The 20,101-nt window shown below is 41.8% G+C and overlaps 1 long non-coding RNA gene across 5 annotated transcripts in view; it reads left to right on the top strand.

The window, feature by feature from the left end:
• Window positions 1-20,101, top strand: part of LOC148054993 (uncharacterized) — a 121,198-nt gene that overhangs the window by 5,578 nt on the left and 95,519 nt on the right. The gene's annotated exons all lie outside the window — the stretch shown is intronic.

Below are 20,101 nucleotides of genomic sequence, written 5' to 3' on the forward strand. Positions count from 1 at the left end.
CTGGAGACTGACTTGAAGTCCCCCAACTCTAGGTCAGGCTATAATTACTTGTGTGTTCTGGCCAACGCTGTAGTCATAATTAGTGGAAGCTCAACAGAGATGCCCCAGGCCAGTCTCTGCTGTTCAGAGAAGGGTATAGCCTGTTGGTCAGTGTGTATTGTGTGTCCCTTGAGTCCCCAAATCTCATAGGAACTGGGTCTGTCTTGGCTCTTAGACTTTGACCCTGCAGCTCAGGCTGTAAAGAATTGTTGGTTTAACTTTGGAGGTCCTGGGTGCAGTCCCACGGTAGCCGGACAAGGTAGCTATGAAAAACTAGCAAGCTAAAAAGCCCCGGGCTGGACATTTGTAGATAAAAAGCTTATGAAGTATTAATAGAATTTTGTTTCTGTGACATTACAGGCTGACTATAAGAAGAGAAGAGGTGACTTTCGATGTCTTCATGAACTAATCCACCATAAAGATGGGCATTGATTATGATGCTAACTGGTTTTATTACAAAAGAAATAGAAACAGTAAACCTAATTCTCATCTCTCACTGCTTTGTCTCTCATTATGACATCATTTCAGTTCCGTGGGATTCTTCACTACAGGCTATAAAATGAGGATATTAGAGTGGTTGCAAAGGAATGTATGATATTATGGAAAGTGGATCACAGTGGCACACAACCACCCCGAAGGTTGTAGGGAATTGGAAAATAAAGAAAGAATCAAAAAGAGATGGGGTAGTTGTGCAAACTGGCATTTGCCTAAGTGGGTTTAAAATCTCTGCTCTTTCAACAGGCAAGAAGTTTTATAAATGCCTTCTTCATTGTGCTATTACTGAGTCCTTCAGTTAAAATGCAGTGTGGATTTTGCTCTTCAGTTTACATGGCTATGCTTGCCACATGAACTGTTGAACAAAACACAAGATGCTCAAGTTATGAAATTACTGTAAGTTATGAATCTGTTCTTGATGTCTCCTGGGTGGATTTCAGTGAAGTCCAAAGCTTGGTGTGTTTGTTGGGAACTGATTTTGGCTTTAGTAAAAGATTGACTGACACTGGCAAGAAGTGCAAACCGAAAGTAAAGAATGGGAAATTTATGTTACGATCACTGTAAAGTACAATTTGTTAAGCCATGTTTCAATAGGATTGTATAGTTTGTGGCAAAAATTCAGCAGCGTTACACTGTAAAAGTGTTGGGCTGGGTCCTCACCCAGGATGGCATGGTTGAAATCGTGTCTGAACACAGCTGACAGTCTGGTTTATGGGGTGATTGAAGGGAATGACTGTACTTTCCATAGTTGTCACTGCTGCCAATAGGACTGTTCTGAATAGAATAACATGAGATTTAGTATCTTTTACATCAGTCGAATCTTGGTCAAGTCCAGGCAATCTTTACTAAAAAAAATATTTCCCTCTTAAGAGTCTTAACTGAGAAGGGTTTAACTTCATGGAAGCTGATTCAACAGCCAGCAAGTTGGTAGAAGTCTTTCAGGGAGCTCAAATGGATTTTGGATCAAATTCTTCCTAATATGTCAATTATCCTATATTTACTTATTTACAGTGGAGTTTTCACCCCTCTAAACAAGAAGCTGTTGGCTGAAATCGGCCTCCAAATGGTACTGGAGACAGAAGTGTCTCCCTGTGATAATCTCATTATTTTAAAACGCTTTGGAATACTTCTCAGTAAACTGATACTGCATTTTGCATCACTCTTATTCAGTGAGCCTATTTCCGCTATGCCAGGGAAGTCATTGTCAGGTCAACAGCATTCATTTCCTATTGAGTTTTCCTAGAGAGTTGAGCCACAGTTCGGTTTAGTCCTCAAGACCATCCACAGGAAGAGATACAGGAATACCTCAGCCTGTTCCCTGAGTTAGTCTGGCCCAGACAGATGGTGGTTAATTCACTTAGCACTTAACTGAAATTATGAAGGACTTTCTTATTATTTTATTTAGTTTACAGAATGTTCTCAGTGCAGCTAATCCTCTGAGCTCAGGGGTGGTGCTGATTTGAGCAAAAGCCCTTGAGTACCACAAATGTCCCTCCTTCCCCTTTATGGTTTCTTCTAATGCTCTTCTGGTCCCCTTTGGCTCAGTAGCTTCCATATTCTTCAGAATTAAGAACTAGCCTCATTGATTTATTTCCCTATTTCAGTGGCACTGGAGACAGATTAGAGCAGCCTGTTTTAAAAGTCAGCGAAGGAGAAGGAACCCAAAAGCAGAATTTGCTCTTCATCAACTTGCATATCTCTTCTTTTTTTCTGATAAGCAGGTTAGCTATAAGCATAACAGAAGATATGGATAAACATAATATTTATAATATAATTTATATTCTCATTATAGTCCTTATTAAAAAAAAGAAGATTTTGACAAAAGGTCCTAAATAATTGATAATTATGCTATTTTGCAATCATTTTATATTTTCAAATAGGATAAAAATGTGCTCATTATTCCTTTTCCGTGATGTCAGTCTTGGTCCAGGACCTTTGCTCTTGTTGCCAAGGCTTGAAATTGAAGCAGCTGAGATCTGGGTGTGGTAGCACTGCAGTGCCTTTTCTCTGTGACCATAGGCGAATCCCTGAAAGCAGCATTTTGAAAAACAGGTTTAGGAACCTACTCTGTTCTTAAAAATAACATATGCTTCAGCTCAGAGGATGGTATTAATTTGAGGCAAGTAATTCCCATTGCTTTCAAAGTTTTTTACTCTTTGTGGTACGAACCTTAGTAAATTACCACCCAGTCTTGCTTGGTATCTTCTACATGTGTAGGAATAGCAATAATAAACCCTGGATATATGGGATGGGTCACAGGGACTGTGTGATAATTTTACAGGTCATACTCATTGCCTGCACTGTATTTTGTTCAGGCAGAGATGAAAGGCTAAAACCTTTGCTGTCACTAGATTCTGCGTCTTTGCTCAGCCCTCCTGCCCTGTTGCATGTGTCACCTGTGCTCACAGGTATACACACTTCTTTGGCTTTCCCTTGTTTGCTGTTGTAGCTGCTACTTCTGGGTATTCAACGTATGGCAGAGTTACTTGTTTTTGTGTGTGATCTGATGTCAAGGAGACACCAGCTTGGGCTTGAAAATGGCATTGCTATTTTAGTGGAGAACTCTGAATTGCTAAATCCCATCTCTTTCAATGCTTTTTAATCCGGCTTGGAGCTTCTCCTGATCAGCTGTTCTCCATCCACAGTGTACTGGGCTTGGCAGTAGGCTAAAACTTAGCCTAGCTCAGTTTCCCAATGTATGTAGGCTCAAAACCCTCATGGACACTGGCTCAAAATGGCACAACTGCTGCTGGACCCAGTGACCACTGCAGAGCATCCCGGAGGGTCACTTTGACTTCGTTCCAAGAACAAAAATATCAGTGGAGATTTCAGGGTCACAAAAATTCCCCTACACAAAGAGTCTGGGAGAAGGGCAAGACCCATATTCCACTGGCACTGCTCACTTCCCTTTTGCGGGTCAGGGCTCAGGTACCTTCAGCTGCAGAAGGTGGAAGGAGCTGGGAGGAACCTGAAGAAGTCCTGAAATAATGTTTTCCTCTGCTTAAAAGGCAGAGAGAGAGAGAGGGAGGTTATTCATTCTGATATGCATCCAAGTTGTCTCTATTTGCACATATTAAGTGGCTTTATTTGCTATAGTTGTTATTTTAGGTTGGTACTGTCTTTATATATACAATGGTAATTTATATATAAATGGAAGGCATAAGAGTATCTGTGGGAATGAGCAGATCCTGGTTCCTGCCGAGTGGTAGCAGTCTAACCATTTGTAGCCCTGACTCCTGCCACATGAAGTGCTCTTACTAGCACTCCTGTGCATCTCACCCTTATTATATAGTGTATTAGTGATGGTGGAATTGGGCCCACAATATTATGTCACAAAATAGAAAACACATGACCCTACACCAGCTGTAATAGCATAATAGGATAAGTGCAAGGGAGAAACAGCAGGATATAATAGGTACTCAGCTGCTTCAGAGATGGGGCCTCTATATTTACCTAGATAGAAGAAAGCTGGAAAACTAGGGCAACATAAGAACAGAGTGACAGTGTAAGTGCTCCAGGAGGTGGTTGTGGGTGAATTGAAAATGCAGCAATATGGGATGTTATATAATAAATAATAACAATAATTTCTGCGCTTAGTCCTGTTCATCCTGAAATACTTCACCCAGCTGCTTTACAGAGCTCAAAGTAGTGTTGGGGCCTCTTTGGTATTAGCTTTCCTAATTCCTTCTCTTCTCCTGCTGTATAAAAGCCTCTGTGTGGTGTTTTGTGCTTTATTATGTCTGGAGTGTAGAGAAGCATTCATCTGCCTTTCTCTACCTGAAAGTCCTGAATTTCAGTTGCTCGTGGGGTAGAGAAATGTGTATGAATGACCAAGGCCAGCCATGCTTTGTGATATTTGAGAGTGGAACTGATGGGGAAATGGGAAACCAAGCGGGGGAGATCTCAACACTTCCTGCCTTGTCCTCTTGACAGCAGTACTCCATCATATGCATGCTGTCTCCTGCAGGAGGTTTTTTTGCTGCAAGTTGCAGAACTCTCTTTTTCTGTATTTGGTTGCTGTGATGGTAGCAGGCTTCTGTGTTGAACTGTACACTCCTTCAAGCCAAGACATGACTTTTTGGCATTCATTAACATATTTAAGATGTGTTTTCTATGCCACTCTTTGATGTATACTCATCTTTGCTCATGGCTTTTCAGCTTATCTACATTACCAATTTCACTTTTAACTTATTTGCTGACTTGGGTTAAGATCCTCCTGCTTAAGTGATGAGTCATTTTTACTTGCATAAAAATTTGCATTTTCTTCCACAGAGGCACTTAGGAACAGGTTAAATGAACCGTTTAGATGATTGAGAGAGAGATGCCAGGGAAAGTGGTAATGTGTGCTGTGATGCTATTTTGTTACTCTTTGATTCAGATTACTTCTGTTCAGTTACATTCTCAGATGTGGATTGCTGAGTAGTGCCTCCCTCTGCCTTGCCTCCCTTGCCTGTATTTCTTATTTTGAACTGGTTAGAATTCATTTGTGTATTTTGGATTGTGGTTTTCCCTACAGTGCTCTGCCATCTAACAATAAAATTCACGTTATAGTTCCAGGAATTGCCAAGGCGGACTGAACGGTTGAACATGTCGGGAAAGATGCACATAGCAGTCTTTAGTAATAAAAGAAGAGGGGTTAAGAAATAGAAAATGAAACTTTAAAATATTGTGTTCTTTGAAGACTTTCTCAACTGGAGCAAGTGGTTTTGGAAGGAAAATCTAGTTTAAAAAAAATCCCCAAATATGAAACATAATAAATTTTAGATTTTTTAGAATGTTTCCAAGGGACATGTAATCTTTCTACAGCTTTGTGAGATTTATTAAGGGAAAATCAGTGTTCATTTTTTTCAGTATAGAGAGATGGAATCATTGTGCTGAATTACAGGTGGTCAGACAACTTACTGTCATGCTTTAACCCCAGCCAGCAACTAAGCCCCACCGAATGGCTTGCTCACTCCCCCCTGGTGGGATGGGGGAGAGAATCGGAAGAGTAAAAGTGAGAAAACTCGTGGGTTGAGATAAAGACAGTTTAATAGGCAAAGCAAAAGCTGTGCACACAAGCAAAGCAAAACAAGGAATTCATTCACTCCTTCCCCTCGGCAGGCAGGTGTTCAGCCATCCCCAGTAAAGCAGGGCTCCATCATGTGTAACAGTGACTTGGGAAGACAAATGCCATCACTCCGAACATCCCCCCCTTCCTTCTCCTTCCCCCAGCTTTATATGCTGAGCATGATGTCATACGGTGTTGGGTATCCTTGGGGTCAGCTGTCCCAGCCATGTCCCCTCCCAGCTTCTTGTGCACCCCCAGCCTCCTTGCTGGTGGGATGGGGTGAGAAGCAGAAAAGGCCTTGACTCTGTGTAAGCACTGCTCAGCAGTAACTAAAACATCCCTGTGTTATCAACACTGTTTCCAGCACAAATCCAAAACATAGCCCCGTACTAGCTCCTATGAAGAAAATTAACTCTACCCCAGCCAAAACCAGCGCAGTTACTAAGTGAGGAGCTGAGCTTGCTTCCCTGAGAGAGATAATCTGAGTTTGAATCCAGAGTAAGAAGGAGATATTTGTTCTTCGTGTTATCTTTGAGGACAATAGCTATGTCCTGCTAATTCGGAATGAGAGGTTGAAGTAAATGAGCCATTTTGCATAATGATGATGTAAAATCATCTGCATTCCAAGTCTGCCATGGAGAAAGAGAAGGACCTGTTGAAATATTAGCTAATATGAGTTTGATACTGTCTTGAGTTGTAGCTAACTTTGAGTAAATGATTTGTTAATAATTGGGTTAAACCATATAATAATTCTCCTCACGTAAATGTAGGTTCTCGCCTGGCCTATATTACTGTGATATCAGGGTGTGTCCTATTTTGCCAATGTATTCTTCTCGTAGCATCCCAAAGGCGGAATGCAGTGGTGGTGTCCTGTCTTACAAATGGGAAACTGAGGCATGCAGGGGCTAAATGACTGGACCCAAAGCTAAGCAGAGCATGATGGCATTTTATGGACTTGAATCAGGACCCTTCCAGAGTTTAGGCTCAGACCTTCCTTGTGGCATGGTTGTTTCTGCTTGCAACATCTGTATTGTTGGCTGGTTATTGATGGATGATTTGGGTAGGCATGCGTTTCTTGTATGCGTATTGTGAGTACACACGTACAAATGCTCAGACAGCATTTAGAAGCTGGAATACACTTTAATGGTGAGGGGGTGGTTTGGAAGTGGGGTTTGTTATTAAACAGCCTCTTTGCGTGGGCAATATGTATGTGTTTCTAAAAATCCAGTGTGTCCTTGCTCTCCTCCCATTTTAGGTCTCTAAAAAAAGAGGGATAACAAACATCCATATTCAAACCTGCCTTATGCATGTATCAAGCTTGAAAAGACATTTTACCGCAGCTGTGGGAACCTCAGGCTGCCAATGCCGACGTGTCACATGACGGACTTCAATCAGATTTCAGTCTGCAGTGTGCGGAGCGCAGAGCCCGTTTTAACTGCATTTGCACTGATTTGCTTCATATAGAAGACACTGAGTTATTTAGCATTATTGATTCCTCTTGACTTATTGGTTGCATTAGTTGCCGTTGACCCTGGCATCTTGCTGGAACAGACTGGCGCGTCATGTGATACTGTCTGGCTTTGTCCTTGTTCTGAGTCAATTCCTGTTTTACTCAGCAGATGTCTTTTGTTCCTGAGAAAGATTGCTCATCCGATTGTTTGGGGGTTAGCGGGTGTGCCCCATCCAGCCTGGGGTCCCGGGTCCCAGCCCTTCCTAGGCCAGACTTACACCCCCGCCCCCAGTCTGTACTGCGGCTGCTGTGCACACCAGAAGGAGCCTGGTTTGCTTTTGCTTTTTTCTCCTCCCCAGGGGTCTGGCTGGATTATTTCTGAAGCTGGCTTCTTTCTTCTGTGAAAGTAAGCCAGTGAAAATAGATTTTATTTTTTGGTACGTTTTTTTGGGAAGCACCTGGGCCCCACCTTGAATAAATCAGCATACATCCCTCCTTAGTTTTGATTTGCATCAGTAGAGAATCTTGGTCTGCAATGTCTAAAGAGATTTTTTTTATTTGCTGCATGGTAACGCATTGCATTGACCTGCTAGAAGGAATGGGGAAAAAGTTACGGACTATGACAGGGATTTGTGTGGCAGCCTACAGGTTTTGGGTGCCTGATCCGCTTCTCTCTTATGCCAGCATCTGCTAAATTAGGCATTCTTGCTCTTCAAATCAAAAAAGATAAATCATTTTAAAGCGAAGTGAGGGCCCTCTCTATCAATATGACTGCAATTCTTCAGGTGCCTTTAGGACTTTGGAGTACCTTGTGGGGATGCTGCTATAGTGAGCATTTGGGGATGTTTGAAAAAGCAGGGATCTGGCTACTACGCAGTGTCCTGGAATGTCTGAGTTAGGAAAATGGGTGTAGGGTCAGGTGATGGACAGCAGAGAGGGAGCAAGAACTCATTTCAGCCCACACCACTACCTAAAGAACAGCTCATGAGACTGCAACCTGGGGCAGGAAAAGCTGATAAGTTCTTCATTGTCTACTAATGGCTTTAGAATTCAGGATTTTTCCTTGAATTCTAAGATTTCTCTTGGGCTTTAATGGTATATTTTAAGACTTTCACTGCTTGTGGGGTACGTGAAGTCTGGGCCAATCCAGGGATTGGGTTCCCCCGCACTTCAGGTTGTACCGGTAAAGTTTCTGCTCAATTCCTTCTGTGTGCTGGATTGCCTTTTCTCTCCAAAAAAATGAAGAAAAAGATCAATAGATCTGATTTCTGCACCAGCTTACTGCAGCCAGGCTCTGTTTGTCAGCATCGTACTACTTCATTGCAACTTCATGTATGGAACCTGAATCAGGTCCATAAAAGCTGCTCAGAGGCCCATTATTTTCCATTACTATTCCTTTTTGTTCCGTTTTTACTTTGTCTCAGGACTAAATATTTTTTTTTTTTTTTAAATTTATTGTGGTTTAACTTAAACCCACGCTTTTCCTACTAAACCCACAATAAATTACTATGCTAACACCTTATCTCGCTGACTGCAGCTTTGTTCACATGGCTCAGGGATTCTTGGAAAAGAGTTCTGTGGGGTTTTTTTTTTACTATTTTTCTGTCACCAGTGGGAATTGGAGGGGGAAAGGACAAAATTAAATTAATAAAAAAATCTGCTAAAGGAAAACTGATCCTGGTGGTAAACTCACCTTTCGGTCAGTACTGTATGTGATCCCCCTCTTCTGGTAGTCTGTGGAATTGGCCACGGAGGAAAGCGTTGCAGGCTAGCACAGACAATAGGACTTTGGCAAATCTGATTGCAGGGGTATCGTTTTTATTATCCGGGTGAAAGACCTTTTTGGAATTATACAGCAGAATGTAATTTTGCTGTGTATCACATTCACCCGGCGTAACTCATTTGCTGGTGCTAATTTGCACGCTGTGTACGGGAGCTGAGTTGGATCTGCGTGCAGCCGGGCGCAGCTCGGCTATATTTGGTGTGGCTCTATTTTTAGTGCGTCTTGCAGGACTGACAATGGGGGAGACTGGTTCTCCCCTGTCTGGCACCTGGCGTCGTCGTTTGTGCCTACGAGAAGTCAAGGTGTGAAATGCTGCCATTCTGATTTGGTAGTGCTTTAAATTTTATTTGTCTAGATAAAAATCGTGACGGGTAGAAGGCAGTTTAGAGCCAATTCTAGAGCATCCTCAGGAGGGGTTGTGTGAGGCATGAGTAGACAACAGGCAAAAAAATTCACATCAGGTGCCTGATCTGTCTGCCGTGGATGGTCCTGCTAGCTAAGAGCAAATCCATCACAGTATGTGGGGGTGAGAAAATGAAACAGAGATCAGCTTTGAAACTTCTGGGCTTGAAGTATTGCAGTATTTTCCTGCGTGTAGGTACCAAGATTTTGTTTGGCTCAAAGCAGAGGTAGGGGTAAGCAGCCAACTTTATATCCATATCCAAGCTTCATCTTCCAGAAACTGAATCTAATCATGAAGGTTATTGAGCTGCAGACATGTTCCTGACTAATTGTCTAACATCTGCCATCTTACTCCATCTTATTCCTCTTCCTTTTTGCAGCAGTAATCACACTGGAGTTCATAACCTCTACCCAGACATTTTAAAGGAGGCAGGAAAATATTCTGGAGAAGGCATTGGATTACAAAATGGGTTTAAATTGAAAGAGAGAACTAAAAGCGAAGAGAGATCACATAATGCCCCCCCAGCTTAAGGAAGCAGCATTCCCTTACTGCTATGCATCCTTGCCAGGGAGAGCAGTGAGATGAACAGTCTTCTCTCTTCTTTCTTCCCTCCTGGTCTGAATTCACTGTAATTCCTGGTTGCACATGGCAAAAGAGATTGAGCATGGATGTTGAACCCACTGTTGCGTATCAAATGAGCCAGAGAATCTTCCTGGAGCCCAGACTTTCCTGCATTAGAAAAATATCCTCTATTTCCTAGGGTCCTAGAAATCCTGACCCTGAAATGGAGCCCTATCATAGAAGAAGGCTTCTTCTGGCTTTCTGTGTGTGCTCCTGTCACATGTGGAAGTGTCAGACAGAAATCAGTTTCACAGTTGTGTCAACTAGGGGAGACATATTTTCCTTACTGGTGTGGGAGATGATTTCTGAGAGGTGTAAATGCCAAAGCATCCAGAATGTTGCAAGGTAACTTTGTCCCACACGTCCAAGAAAAGGGTCTTCTTAGCCTTGGGTAGGAGGAATTGGCTATGGGCTACAGATTGGTAAATGATTTGGACTCAGAGTGTCTCGGTTTTGTTGCTGGGGATGTCATTAGTGTGTTTTAAGTCACCTTACCTCTCCGTTTCTCCTTCTCCCTTTCCTCTTGCTGTGTCTTGCAATCTAAATATCGAAATCTGTGTGGTATAATGGGGCCTCTGTGCCAAATAGTGCCTCTGGGAAATGCCATAATGCCAGTAACATTCGTGTGACCCTTAATGTTGAACCTGCTGGTCTTAAATCAGGTGCCCTCTTACCTTCAGGGGAAGCACTGTGGAAAGGGATGAGTCAAAAACTGCAGGGGGACTGCAGGAGATGTCTGATTGAAACCCTGGGCTCTGCCATAATGGATCCATCTCCCTTTCTGCTAGAAAGTTTCCGAGGAGTAATAAATTCACTCTAGGTCTGCACTGAATGCAAAATTGATCAGACTGCAGGAGCCACAGGGAATCAATTTTGTGTGTGTGTGTGCTGGCGCGTGCGCCGTCAGCAGCGCAGTCTGTGTGTGCACTGCATATACATTTGCTCCCTTTCTCTGCTTCCTCCTGCATTGGCCTGCGGATGCCACAGAAAATTGATTTTTTATGAAATAAAAAGGTGAACCGTGGCATTAAGCAATTCTGAGCCATCTGTCTTGTCAGGACTCTTGTTGGAGGGAAGGCACACAGGATGGTTATTTAGAATTATTCATTAATAAAGAGCCACATAAATTGCAGCCAAAGATGTATCCTTCTGTGTGAGACAGAAATTTCCTTTTGTTTTTCCTACAAAACTCATCAGTAAGCACAGGTTCTCTTTCCCTTAAAGAAAAGTCAGCACATGCAGCACATCTAGTTGCATGCATGTTTTCTTTTCTTGCCACCAAAGAGCCTGATCCTGCCAAGGTGCTGAATCATTCCTGAAAAAGCCAAGCACCTGCAACATCCCCCACATACAGGGCGAACTGCAGCTTCCTAGAGCCACTGCAATCAGATATGTCTTTTAAATTCACCTGATACAATAATCTACTGAAACAAAGCAACAGATGCTGAGTCATGACCCAGCACTTTTGTGCTACTCTGTTCGCCCAAAGAAGCTGGAAATCGCTTGGCTTCCCTTAGCTCGGGAAGTAGGAGAGGACAGGGGGGTGTCCAACAATATGGGAGCAGAGCTAAGGTGGTTTTGGTAACCTCTGCAGTATTTGTATGATTTTCAGCACTGGTATGTCTTTGAGCATAGATTTTCCTCCCCTCCTTGTCTTTTTCATCTTAAACTAACTCAGTTACTGTTTTTTGCTTTTCTTCTCTTTTTATATTTTGCTGCAATCTACAGGCGGGTTCTCAGCTGCTGCCATGGTAGAGGGCATTTCAGGATCATGCCATGTGTATAAACTGCTCAAAAGTTAAAAGAAGAAGAGATTACATTATACTCCTCCTTTGTTTCACTGATGTTCACTATACCCTGAAGAAATCACAGTTTTTTGGAAGAGATTCGACTTCCAGCCTGTAAACTGTGCTGTTTGGCTTTCTGAGGGGCAAGCTGCATCTTCCTTTTATTATTTCAATATTGTATCATGCTGAAGAGCCTCTGTTTGGAGATCATGTCAGAGATTACAAAGCCCCAGAACCCTCTTCTGTCCCCGAAGAATCAATCAACCTAAACTAATACTTTAATAACTCCTTTTCCTACCAAGGAAACAAATTCAGGCACACACACGCGCATGAACAAAAAAAAAAAAATTTTTTTTTTTTAAAAGAAGCTAGGGGCTGAGGAGGACCTCGTCTGGTCAATGAAAGAAAGAGACGGATGTCTGGTGCCATGGCAATGGAACAGGGATTACTTTGCACTGGAAAATAGGTTCCTTTTTTTTTTTTTTTTATTCCAGTGTTTTTTCTTAGGCAGCTAAGAGTTGTCACTGAGTCTGAGAGGCCCATTTAGAGGAAAACGAGCCTCTGAGTAGAATTGAATGCTTGCTTTCACCGGCTGCTGCTTGAACAGTCTGCTTTGCTTTTCGGGCAAGTCAGGATGCAAACACCCATATTTGTTTAGAGCACTTTCACAATCACAGTGTGTGTGCATATGTGTGTATACATATCTATATAAAATAAGAGTAACTGGATACAGACTTGGGCTAGTAGGAACATACATTAGTAACAAAGCTGTGCAGCCATTTGATTGTAAAAAATATCCGACATGGCCAGATATATTGTGTATGATTCTGTGAGAATTTATCACTTTACTGCTGGGGATATTGTCTCTTGATTTGGGGAGCATTTAGCATTTTATTACCATTAGGCTAGGTTTTGACTAGGATTAATTAATTCCATTTAATGCAGGTCAAGACATTTTCTGACAAAAGGTATTTTTTGTGGAAAATGTTAGTTTATGGAGACTTTTCACGAGACGCAGTTTGGTTCTGTGCTGCTTCCTCCCTACCCCCAATTCTAAATGTTTTTTTGGAAACAAGTTACAAAGTTTCAAACTGAAGAAAATATTTTAGTCAAGACAATATTGTTTTGAAAATTCATCTTATTACTGTAAACATTTTACAAAGAAATTGGCCAATGGAAACATACCGAAGTGACACTATTTTCAAGAGGTTGGTTTTTTTTTTTTTTAAACTGTTTTGAATTTCTGAACTTTTTAGAGATTCTGGCTGTTTTTGTCACCTCTTGGGGTGAAGGGAAGGCTTGCTTGCAAATGTGGGCCAGCCAAGAGATGAAGGTGTTCTCTGATGTGACCTGTTTCTTAGTGAGTTCACCCACCAGCCTCCAGACAAGGAGGTACTAAGTAGACTATTTACGGCAGGTAAAATGAAATAAAAGACAGTTATGTGACTTTTCTGGGCCGGCAAACGGATTCCCAGGTGATACCAGCTCAAAGCTCTGTGACGCCTGGGGTCGCCTTAGTGGCTCTTACCTCTCTCTTCTGCTGAATTTCCCTCTGTTTACCATCCCAGAGAATAAGAGTGTTTCTTCCCATCACACGTGGCAGGTATAACCTAGACGTTAATTCCACTGTAGTGTGTGGCTCTGATTCTTTAGGGCTTTGGGCCTTCCCTAGCCGTGGACCTTGAGGGAACTGCGTTGATTTCTACCATTTTAAGGACTAGACAGTGTATTAACTTTGCAGTCTTGACTGCTGGGTCATTGAGACACACATTTCACTGGCACGAACGATGGCACGACTTGCAAAATATTTACTCCCTGCTGACATTCTGAGATGCTGTTGCTTTTTACCATAGTAAAAGTGCCTTAACGTATAAGCCAAAATATGGTTTTAAGCTATGTTAATCTTATTCTATACATGCTGTGCTTTTTGCATAGCAAGGCCACATTAAAGCCTTTGAAATCCTACTGTAATATTTTGTGCTCTCTGTCCTTTCTGGGCTGAGTTGTTGTAAACGGTATGTGTATCTCGTCTCTCCTGTCTGGAATGAAAAATAGCTCCTTTCTTTGATCTTCCCTCATTTGCTAAAAAGTAACCAAAATAATCCCTTTTTTTATGTAGGGGGTAGGTGGTGAAATGTGCCAGGATTAAAAAAATGTGACCCTCCTTTTCAGTGATTACTAACTGTGAAACATAAAATCTCTGTCCAGGTAAAAAATTTGAGTTGTCATAGCAACAGCAGGATGGCTATTTATTTTTGGATTTCCATTTTCACTGATTTATTTAACACATTGACAATCCATTTATAATGAAGAGGAATTCAAGGGGGTTTTTGTTTCTGGCTAGGTTTATACTAAACCAAGGTTGGGTTACTTTTCTTCATAGCAAATAAGCAAAGATAAAAGAAGTAAATAAAAAAGAAACCTTGTGGCTTTCAGGGGCTTTTCTTGTAGACAAATACGGGTGCTGAGTGGTGCACGGGAGAGTGAAAACATGACTTACTTGTTTATTTTATGTCTTTGAGAACCTTAGTGTTATAAAACGGAACAAAGATTTAAATCCAGTGCAGCTGTGAGGCACAAGAGCCGTAGATGCTCCCCTCCACCTGCCTTTGGTTGCATGCACACACTTGCTGCCAAGAAGAGGTCATCAGGGCTATTGCAAGTGACTCCTACTGCTCCATCTCCTCGCAGAAGTCAGGGAGTGCCCCAAGGCCATGAACAAAAGCTGTCTTTCTCATTTTGGTTGCGACCTCTGCAGCTATGCTCAGTTCAGTTCAGTGCACTCCCAGGCTCAGCCTCTCAGGAACAGATTTGCCTGCTCTCCGCAGTATTTATGTGTGAGCGGGCGACTGGTCTGGGGCTTGGAAGGAGCCACAGAGCAGCCTGGAGTTTGGGGAGCCCAAACACGCTCCATGCTTCAGCATGGGTTGGGTCCAAAAAAGGTAAAGATGGCTTTGTCTCATTTTGGGGTGTTTGTGTTAAAATGGTCTGTGCTCTATTTTTAGGAGTGTTGATAGTTTGCAAGTCCAGGTGAGGCCAGTAGCCCTTGGGATAGGGGATGTGTCTGAAAGGTTTTGTCTGATGATTTATGCCATCCCTGGATACAGTCAGCTTTGGATCTAAGCAAACAGGCACCCACAAAATTAGTGAAACCTGGGAATTTTCATAGCTTACAGCAGTGTTAGGCAAAGCACTTTGACAACAGTGAAATGTAACAAAAAGCCCAAGAAATTCCTATCACCTATCAATTCCTGTGTATCTTCTTCCCTGGAAATTTCATTTCAGTGCATGCCTTTGAGTGCCATCAAATTTAACTGCCACATAAGCCAAATCAAGCTTCAATGTTTGGTGACTTTTGAAAGCATCAGAAAATTGGGAAGTTTGAGGCAGATTTTGCAGAAGCGAGCAGTGAAATCAGATTGGAATAACACAGCACAAGCAAACCCAGCAGATTTCTGCCTGCAGAACGTCTGAGAGTACATAGACGAAGCAAATTTCTGCATGGGTTTTCTCACAGCCTGTCTTTCTGCAATTGCTCTGCAGATTGGTTCTTCTCTGGGATTTGTTTCCTGTGATGGATTTGGGTGACGAAGATTGATAGCTTTAAAAGAACTAGTATTGATGACACATTTGTAAGGCTCAGTAGAAATTGTGAGCCTGGCAGATACTGGGGAAGTCTTCAATCATTTTCTATTATTGCTATATGTGGCATGAATCTGGACTGTTTTCAAGACAAGTGCGACAGGAGGCCAGCAGCTGACCAGAGTAAGTGTTGCAGTTTCAGTCCAAACCTGTTAATTTGTGAAGCATGGGCTTGTTTTTGGACCAGTCGGTTCAGGAAAAGGTGAGATTTGACCTGTGTGTTAGATAAAATCAAGCATTATTTCTGGACATGATCTTGAGCATATAGAAAGGAGAGTACTGTCCATCAGTCACTGGTGCTTCCCTCATTTATCGTGGTGGAGGATTCAGCTTGCAAATTGTCTTTGGGGCTGAGAGTGGGGGAAGGGTGGGAAAACCCAAGAAATCAACTTCCAGACGTAAATACAATATGGACAAGTCATAAACATTATTAAAGCAAGTCTATCCCTGCAGGGCAGGTTTTTCTTCATAATGCTTTCCTGATTACGCTTCCGCAAAGCTGGGGAAGTGAATAGTGGGCTGATTATCCATGGACCATGATCTACATCAGTGTAAAACTGTTTCCATTGTATGTGAGAAGAGAACTTTGCATATTTACTGGAAGGGAATAGCCATCCTGCTTCTTATTCCGTCTTCAAATTCACAGTGGGCCTGATCCAAAACACAGCTATGTCAATGGGATTCTTTGTTTGGGCTCTTCTTATGTTCCACATTACCATTGCAAAACCTGCCCTGTTTATCATCTTAAATATACATGCCATAAATGGACCTAGTATTGACACGGTATGTGATCAAACCCCAGACTGATTCGACAAACACTTTGGAAAATAGGTAGATCAATGGATAGGCAACTAGGAGCTATTTCTGCAAAGGCTGAATATAAGGGGAAAAAAAAAAAAACAAACAAAAAATGACTGACTGTGACATACTAAAGGAATTGTCTCTAATTGTTTTTCCTTAAAAGAACAAAACCCTTGAGAGAAATCCAAGTCCTTTTACATAATGCTTTCTTGGAGCCAGACTCCAGTTGTCTAGCTCATCTTAAGTACCGCTGACTTTGTTAAGATTTCATATACAGTATGGCACTGCTTGCTGTGAGAGTCCAAATCTGATCTTTGGTCAATAGTCAGAAAGACTCAGACTTTGTATAAAGATTTGTATTGGCAAGTATATCACATAAAAGGCCACTTATGCTTGATACAGTCAGAGTAGCAGAGACTTTTTAAACAAATGCACAAGGTGCATTAGTTTCATTATTCAATTATGACAGAATTTTTCCCAACATCTTAATTAACATTCATTTACTGAGTATTAAACCATTTTTTCTGTTAAACATAAAGATCAGTGCTAGGAGCTATACATTCTGAAAGATAATTGCACCATGTAATTCTGGTGCTTCAACAATTTATACTGAAATATTGATGGATATATTCCAACATTCTTTTTTTTTTTCACAAGCATATTTCATAATCTTTTAAATATCTCTCTCCTGAAAACTTTATTATAAAATACAAATCCCCTTATGTAATGGAAATTTAATGCATCTGGATACTGCTAACCAAACAAAAGCATTTCAGACCGATGTCTATTTTCAGAAATAAAAGAAGTTGTTAACATAAAGTATTGTAAATATGAATTTATGAGGGATATGCAATAGCAGAAGGGCATGACTAAGGATTCTCGAAAAGTTAAGGCCTCTGCTTTAGTATTAGAAATACAAAGTATCTTTTCTGATTTTCATTAGCATAACTAAGAATAAAAACCCTTCCATTTTCAAATAGAAATTTAATGCTAAGTGACACTTTGCATAATCTCCTTAGGAGAGTCACTCGGTAGTCTCACTGCCTGTGCTGTGGTTCTAGCGTTGACCAAAGACTTGTATACTGAAATAGAAATGCAATGAGGTTATACAGAACCACGAAGGAGTATCTCAGAGAATGAAGCCTCGCTTATAACCAGTGGTTGGAACAACAGTTAGTTCTAGTGGTTTGAATGTTTGTCATGAAAATAAAACTTCGATAAAGCGAATAATAGTCATTAACAAGTAGTCAGGATAAAGCATTTGGTTGTGAATTTATACAAACTATGTGGAAAGCTCTTGGGTTTGCTATAGGAGGAAGCTGTTGGACGACTCCAGAGTGCTGAGAGCTCTGCCTCAGATTGTTGGATTAATTGACACAGAAAGGTTGAGTTGTTTACCTTTAACTCTGCTATTGGTTCCTAGTGTGTGAACAAAACGTAAACTGCAGAGAAAGACTGATGAAATCTAGTAAACGTTCCTTGAATTTGCTACAGTGTCCTGTTTAGTTATGTACTTACAATGCAGTTTCTGTTTTTCATGATCTGAGTGTGTTATTCCTCTATCCACTTAGCATGTCATGCCATGATGTTTTTCTGCTTATCTGCAGGGTTGTCTTTCCTACCTTTGTCTGACAACGTTCTCTCTCTTTTGGTACACCTTTCCTGCACTATATCTCCTCTTCCTGCATCCTGTCCCATCTGCTGAAGAATTAAGTAGGACTCATAGAGGCAGCAATTCTGAACCCTGCTAGTTCGCCCCAGCTCTGTCCTGGAAAGTCCCCTCCACTGACAATGAGGCATAGATCAGCCTTTCTTCCCATTCAGTCCTTGGCTTCTTTGGTAAGACCACTAAGATGGATGCTTACTGCGATAATGGTGCTGACATTTGCTCACCAGGAACTGGAGTGAGACCATCATTTCATGTCATATAGGTCTCCAGTAACAATCCAATGCTAATGAGCGCCAGGCTATTAGAGGCCTGGCATGCACTCCAACTACTGTCCTAAACTCGGTGTCCTTAGCCCAGTATCCATTGTATCTGCTAGGTATTGCTACAGTTTGCCCCATCAGCAAAGATGTTGCACAACCAGCTACTGACCACCCAGGGCTATTCTGTTTAGGCTGGATGCCATCTTTTCCGGGCAAGTGTACAGATCAAGTCTTGAACTGTGCCAGACACGCTGTTTGTGGTTCTTTTTCTGCTTATGAGCCTGGCTGAACAAAAAAGGATATATATATATATATATATATATATATATATATGTACCAGTAGCGTTCGTGTTACATACAATCTGACACCCGGTACATGGTCCTTGGGGATCATAATGAGGTACCCACTGCTATACAGCATGTTTTGGCAACTGAGAGGGCTGGCGAATCCCATAGCTGTCTTTCTTTTGCAAGTCTTTGAGTTTCTTTTTGGCACATACATGCAATGAAGCACAAGATGCAAATACTGCCAAAGCTTCTTGTAGAATAGATGACATTTATATTGTTATGCAATTTGCTGATCTAAACATACCATTGCCTTGCCTTGATAGCCCAGGGCAAATGCTAATCAGCTTGTTTCGTGGGCACCATGCCATCTGAAAGGGTGAACACAAATAGAGACAGTATGTGCATCATCTAGGAGCGTTGCAAGAACACGATTCCCAGCTGAGAGTATCCAAATGTGTCTGTCTCCTGAGCTTACACACTGGCATGTAAAAGATAAGTGACAGTGTTAAATATAATGTATTTGGAATAAATCAGGGTTATATTCCTTAGCTGCTTCAAGCTAGTTTTCATTATATAGGTCACATCGTCAACTGATATAAATTGGCATAGCTGCATTGAAGGCAGTGGAGTTGACCGATTTTGATCTGTTAAGCATCTGGCCCCATGTGACTGTTCTCCATGAGAAGCTTTCCTTCTCATTTTGCCCTCTAGGCCATCATCAAAGGCTGCTTAGTCTAAAAGGTAACATGTAAGATGAGGAGTTTGGGTTCCTATATTGTCTCCACAGCTCTGTCACTAACACTTGATGCTGGGCAATTTGCCTTCTTAGTATCTGTGTGCCTTGCTTCACCTAGTGTATGTAACAGTACTTTTATTTAATTAGTCCCTTAGTACTAAGGGCTTTAATCAAGGTTTGCTGGAAGGGCAGGCATGGTGGAATAGTTTGTGTGACTGGAGTGTTGCAATGGGTGGATACAGCTCTTTGACAAAGATGTACACCAAAAAAAGGAGAGGGGGTTGTATTTTGTGCAGAGGAGTAGCAGTGGGTGTTGGGAGCTTGGGGGTCAGGATCAGAGTGGGGAGGCCCACAAAGAGGGTGTCGTGGTGGGCATCTCCTATGAACCACCTGATTGAGAGGAAGAGCTGAGTGAAGCCTTCTTTAAACAACTGGAAAAAATCTTCTGTCATAGCTGCAACAAGGGGAAATTCTGATTGCGTATAAGGGGAGGGGGGAACCGAAACCTGGGAGAGTGATGCAGCACTGGAGCAGGTGCCCAGTGAGGCTGTGGGATCTCCATTCTTAGGGATTTTCAGAGCTCAAGTGGACACCACCAGATTCAATTTTGAGGTTAGCCATGTGTTGAGTATAAGGATGGCTTAGGTGACTTCCAGCAGTCTTTTACAACCTCCAAGCAAAATACTATTTTTCTACAAATCTCTGTGACTCTCATGAATTTGTTCTGCATTAGCGGACAGACGAGGTGTAGCCTCTCCATCCTTGTCCTCACTTACAGTAGCATGTCAAGTACCCTTAGTGCCATCTCCTGCCTTCATTTGGCTGTTTTGTGTACCATCCCTTCTCTCTTTCTGTGCTTTTCTTTGCACCCATTTCCTGTTTGCTTTCTTGTTTATTCCTCAGATTGGACTTTTCTGGCCATGTTTTCAGGAAAATGCTGTCTGTGGGTATTACATATAAACAATTACATTTGAAAACCCCCGAAGATGCACTGGAAGTGGATACTTGCATGAAATAACAGGGGACTTTGGATGTACAAGTAGAACTCTAATAGCTGGCTTGAATTCATTTTGGTAA

The sequence above is a fragment of the Nipponia nippon genome, unplaced genomic scaffold (assembly GCF_047370975.1).
Source record: "Nipponia nippon isolate SJK-2023a ecotype South Korea unplaced genomic scaffold, ASM4737097v1 scaffold_28, whole genome shotgun sequence".
Taxonomy (NCBI): Eukaryota; Metazoa; Chordata; class Aves; order Pelecaniformes; family Threskiornithidae; genus Nipponia; species Nipponia nippon.